Source organism: Nicotiana tomentosiformis, chromosome 1 (assembly GCF_000390325.3).
Source record: "Nicotiana tomentosiformis chromosome 1, ASM39032v3, whole genome shotgun sequence".
Classification (NCBI taxonomy): Eukaryota; Viridiplantae; Streptophyta; class Magnoliopsida; order Solanales; family Solanaceae; genus Nicotiana; species Nicotiana tomentosiformis.
In genome coordinates, this window is record NC_090812.1 from 29,459,326 (window position 1) to 29,465,811 (window position 6,486).

Consider the following 6,486-nt stretch of genomic DNA (forward strand, 5'->3'; position numbering starts at 1 on the left):
TTTCTAGCTTAATCTTAAAACATTTTCCATATTTTATTTGGAAACAAGTATAAGCATAATATTTAGAATAAGAATTTTTTTAAATGTTTTTCTGTTACAGGATGAGAAGAGAAAGGAAAAGTAACAATTAGAAGACTTTGAAAATTAAGGTAGTAGGATGATTTCCAAATTTAAGTGTGTATTTGAAATTTTTAAGAAAAATTGAGGGATATTTAATTGATTCAAACTTATAAGTTGATAATTTTACGCCCCAACTAAACAAAGAAAAAAATTATAACCATCATTTAAAACTGGAATTTGCGGTAAAATAAGTTATACATTCAGTTCAAGTGACTTCGAAAAATTAAGGAAGTAGGATGTTTTCCAAATTTAGTGTGTATTTGAAATTCTTAAAAAAAATTAAGGGATATTTAATCTATTTAAACTTGGTTGATAATTTTACCCCTAACTAAACAGATGAAAATATTATAACCATCATTTAAAACTGGAAAATTGCGGTAAAATAAGTAATGCATTCAGTACAAATTGACTAAAATAGTAAAACAATTTCATTTCCTAAACAATAAGGGGTAGAATAAGTTAGATATCTACCTGCCAGATTTACTTAATAACGGGAAGGAAATAAATTTCATTGATAAGATATCTTAATTCAGATGAGAATTGACTATCATCAGAAAATAAGACTTTTTAAGTTAATTCAGTAAATATGCATAGAGATTTTTCTATAAACAGCCAAATCTAGAGCATCATGGCGAATAAGGTAAGAAATTGACTAATAAGTAGTATTTTTAAATGCATATCCAAAATAAGAAAAAGAAATAAGGATTTGGTTATGTGGCTGAATGGAAGGAAAAGAAAGTTAGATTTTTCTATAAACAGCCAAATCTAGAGCAACTTGGTGAATAAGGTAAGAAATTGACTATAGTAAGTATTTTTAAATGCATGTGCAAAATAAGAAAAAGAAATAAGGAATTAGTTATGTGGCTGAATGGAAGGAAAAGAAAGTTATTCATATCGCCGAATCAATGTGGATAACAATTCATACTTCATAGTATGCAAATTGGCACTTGTTCATTCTCACTAAGATTTTGTACATCAGCCTTCTAATTGCATGGATTTTGACCTTTTCTTTCTAAAATTCTTTCTTCATATTGGTTTGTGGGTGTGATTTTGACAATGCTTGTTCTGATTTTAGGTTGACGATGATAATAATGACATATCATTATTTTATGTGACGTAAATTTAATGTGTTATAATGTTAAGATATACGGAGAAACACGTAAAGTCAAACGTTCAAATATACTTATGGAAGTTAAAATGTCTAGTTAACAGCCCCATAAAATGAATTAGGGCCAACATTAATTTCAAAACCTTCCAAGCACATGTAGAGTATTAAAATTTAAGTAAGAAAACTTGCACATCACTTAAGAAAAGTGAAACATGTAAACATCAACTATCCACTAACAAAGAAATACTTATTGAGTAATTGAAGACACAAACCACGAGCATTGTACAACAAAGCAAGAATAACTATAAAAACAATTTGCAATGGCCCACATAAGCGTAAGGATTAAACAAATTGTACATTTAGTGCTAGGGTTAACTGAACACGAAATGCCGCTACTTGGTTGTGACAAAATGAATTAAAAAAATAGTTATTCATCTACATTATTTGTTTAAAAATGTATTGGATAATAATTTTTTTTAAAATGAGTTAAATATGGATAAGATCCATATTATCCACTTAATCAATAAATAACTAATGAGTTTAACTTTTATATTTGTAAATATTCAAATTGGGAGTTCTTCAAATTTGAAAGACTAGTAATTCTCTCAAAAGTGATCATATTCAAGAGGACGTGGATAATATGAATATCTATATTATCCGTCGGTTAACCCATTTTCTATCCATATTAAGTATGAGTCGAGTCGAATATTTTATCCATTTTTTTCATTATCCATTTTGACCCGTCCATACCCGCCTCGCCCCGACTGTTTGCCACCCCTACTGCCATTTTACTTGTTGTGTTAGGTCAACTTGATAGACATTTGATACGAGCGGAAGAGTGCGTAGCTTCCGGAGGTTTTACGTTAAGCTTAAAAGATAGGACGCGACCGTTAAGTTAGTTGTCTTAGAGGTTGAAGCTAAGTTTTGAGTTATTCACTTAGGTCCCTTATGTTTACTTTATAGTTATCAGTAAATACACATTGAACCCCAGCAATTATTCTTGTCTGTTATTAATGGGGTTCGATAGGATGATAAGAATTGCCACATAGGAACCTGGGACAGTTGTAGATTCCATTTCTTCTCTCCTTTATAAGCATTGTACTGGAGTCTCTTTTGCACTATGAATTAAACCTATCTATTTTTGTTCTGCCTTTTCTTTTTTCTTAGCAGCTTTATCTTTCTTTTTCTTTCTTTAATTTACTGTTCCATTGTTGTTCGTATCAGTGGTATCAGAGCAGATCTCGGGCTCTGTGGAATCCATGACGACGAAAATGAATGAAGTCATCAATGCCTTGCATAAAATCTCCATGGATGTGTCAAGCTTTGCTGCTCGGCAGGAACAACTGGAAGTTGTACAGGAACAAAATAGTAAAAATCAGGACGAAGCTTTGGGGGAGCTCAGAGAGGTACTTAATGAGGTAATACATGGTGGTAGGCAACTTGAAAGAGATAAGAACATAATTCTCAGTGACCTAGGACAACAGGGAGGTGGGATCTATTCCCCCCATGGCAAACCCTTCGATCTAGGAGAGCTTGCCACTCCTAGTTTCTCTGAAAATGGTAGTACTGCTGTAAATATTTCCCATTTCCCAACTATTTCCCAAGTTAATTCTCTAGCCCCTAACACTATACCAATTGGGGCTCCTATAGCTTCAGTAACATCACTTAGTCACACTCCCATAACTCAAGGCTTCCGAGTTCACCCCAGCTCCAGTGGAATACCAATGGTACCCCAACCTCCTATATAACCCTCCATGTTTTACACTCAAAGATCACAGAATTTCCAATCACCCTATCCTAAAGCTGCAACATTTCAACCACAACCCTTGAGCACTCCACATAGCCAAGGCATTAGCTACCCCGCTACTTAGCAGTTGAGCCAAGGGTCACCAGTAGGATTGCAATTAGGGGTGGGCATAAAATCCGAAAAATCAAATTCCGAACCAAACCGAATTAATTTGGTATTTCAATTTCGGTTTTGTCTGTATTTCGGTAAAAAAATTTCGGTATTTCGGTAATTCGGTTCGGTATACGGTATTGGATTTTTGATATTTCGGTATTTTGGTACCGAAATACCGAAATAGTTTAGTTCAAGCCCAACTTTATTTTTAATTTTTAGCTCAATAACCTTAAGCCCACACCCCAAATTCAAAAGAGGAATCGACATGGGTGAGCACTTTTTTAAAATTATTTAAGAAAATAATAATATTCTTTATTTATTACATAAATGAAAGTTTTTTTTTTACACTAATGGCATATTATAGAGATTAAGTAAATAATTAATGACCAGACAAGATGCATAAATCATGGGACATTCTCTACCATATTAAAGAACTTTTGACATACTTTCTTGATCCGGCAATATCCAACATACTATATGAAACATACTTGTTTATATATGTACATTATGTCATTTATATATGTTGTATATAATAGTACTATATTATACAAAGTGAAATTCATATAACTATATAACATAGTCCAAACATATAGTAATATTTATACGATAAATATACCACAAACTGAATTATAACATATAATACATTCCAGAATTTTTATATCAATATTTTGGCAGAATTCTGAATATATAATATTTATACTAATATTATTCTGTAAATATTTATTTCTAAGTATGTATGTATCTTATACCATTTATATAATTAAATATGCAATATACTATCATTATTCCATAAATATAAAATTAAATTATTTCATTATTATGCCTTTTATAATATTAAATGTTGCTAATTAAATATGTAATATACCAAAAACTACGTTTGGTGGAAGTCATTCATGCGAGAAATTAGGAATAGATTGTGGAGAATTGGTTGATCCATGGCAGAAGAAATAAACAAGATATTTCAGTTGTTTGCTTTCTATTAGTTAATGGAGTGAGGGAGATAGTAAAAATTTGGTTTAAACCGAACCGTACCGAACCAAAATAAGAAATACTGAACCGTACCGAAATATTTTGGTACGATATTTGATATACACAATTGATAAATCAAATACCGAAATACCGAACCGAAATTCTTAAATACCGAACCGAAATACCGAATGCCCACCCTTAATTGCAACCTCCATACACTCTTTTTTACCAAACACAACCATACCCCACCGCCTATTACACCTAGAACACACATATACCACCCCCTTTATACGACCAAACTCCTTATACAACAGACCCTCCTCACTACCATAATATTCCTATAACCAATCAATATCAACAGACCCCAACCAACCCCAATGTACCCTTACCTAACTTACCCTTAACCAAATATAACAAGGTTGAATTTTCAAAGTTTAATGGAGAAGACTTGAGGACGTGGTTGTATAAGGTAGAATAATTTTTTACTGATGAGGAAGTTACAATTAAACAGAAGATGAAGTTGGTTTCATTGCACTTTGAGGGTGATGCCCTATAGTGGCATCTGGGGTACATGAGGAGTAGAGAACACATGCTTCTTATAACATGGGAAGAGTATCTATGGGCTTTATGTGACAGCTTTGGAGCTGAATACTCAGACCTCGTGACAGAACTTATGAATGTTAAGCATACAGGTTCAGTCAAAGACTACCAGATCGAAGGCTTTTGTTAGTGTAATGACCATGATCAATTTGTCTGTGGCGTATGCTATCAATATCTTTTTGAACAATTTAAAGCGTGAGCTTAGCGATGTAGTAAAGATAGAAAATCCTTGTAGCCTGCCCCAAGCTTACTATCTAGCCAGACTACATGAAGCCAGCTTTGCGGCACAAAGCAAGGCTATCAAGGGTACATATGCAGGGCATGCTTCCTCAAGAGGCTCTCAAAGTCAAAGGTTTGGGGGAATATCTAGAGGTAACTTGCCTAACTACAAGAAACTAGTCACTGAAGCTTTTGACAATAATAGAAGAAGGAGACTAACACCGACAGAAATGGATGAGAAGAGAGCCAATGTGATGTGCTTCTTTTGTGATGAAAAATTTGTGCCCGGCCACAAATGTAAGGCAAAAAGACAAATCTATTCTCTAGAGATAAGAGAATAATGCTTCACTACACAAGAAGAACCAGAGGAGGATGAGGAATGCCTTGAGGTTCAAGAGCTTGAAGAGGAACCAACTGAGAATTGCGAGATTTTTCTGCAAGCTTTGAATGGCTCAAAGGGGTATATGACACTTAAGATTCAAGGATTTACTGAGCAAAGACCAATCAATGTTCTCATTGTTTGTGATTCCACCCATAATTTTATCAATGAGAAGGCAGTTATGAGGATGAGGTGCAGAATTCATCAAATCAGTCCACAGGATGTCTCAGTAGCAGATAGGAGAGTCATTCAATCTGTAAATGGAAGTAAAGAGTTCAAATGGCTAATGCAAGGAACCATGTTCCAGGATGAATTCTTAGTACTTCTTATAGGAAGTTGTGATGTAGTACTTGGTATCCAATGGCTGGGTAAACTGGGAGACATCAAGGTCAATTTTGAGAAGATGCGGATTCAATTTGTGTATCAATGGAAAACTGTGACACTACAAGGGATCCAACCTTCTTTTAAAACTATAGATGCCAAGGCACTCCATAATATATAATTGAATACTGCTCAGATTTTCATGATCAGAGTGTGCACAGTGAAAAATGCTGAAGCTGAGCAACCAGATATAGCTACAGAAAGATCAGTGGGAATTCAGCAGCTGCTAGATAGGTATAGGGAGTTGTTTGAGGAGCCTAAACAACTACCTCATTCTAGAGGAGTATTTGACCATCACATTCCATTGCTAGAAGGCATCAACCCTGTGAACTCAAGGCCTTACAGGTACTCACCTATACAGAAGGATGTGATAGAAAATATGGTGCAAGATATGTTAAGTCAAGGCATAATTCAGTATAGTTCCAGCTCATATGCATCACCTGAGGTTTTGGTGGGGAAAACAGATGGCTCTTGGAGATTGTATGTGGATTATAGAGCTCTAAACAAGGTCACTATGAAAGATAAATTCCCAATACCTATCATTGAGGAGTTATTAGATGAATTGGGGGATCACAAGTCTATTCCAAGATAGATTTAAGAGTTGGTTATCACCAGATTAGAATAGCTCCCTCAGATGTCCACAAAACAACATTTAAAACTCACTCAAGACACTATGAGTACCTGGTGATGCCCTTTCGCTTAACCAATGCTCCTTCCAGTTTTTAGGGGTTAATGAATCATATTTTTCAAGAGTATCTAAGGAAATTTATCCTAGTATTCTTTGATGACATATTGGTGTTTAGCATGAGA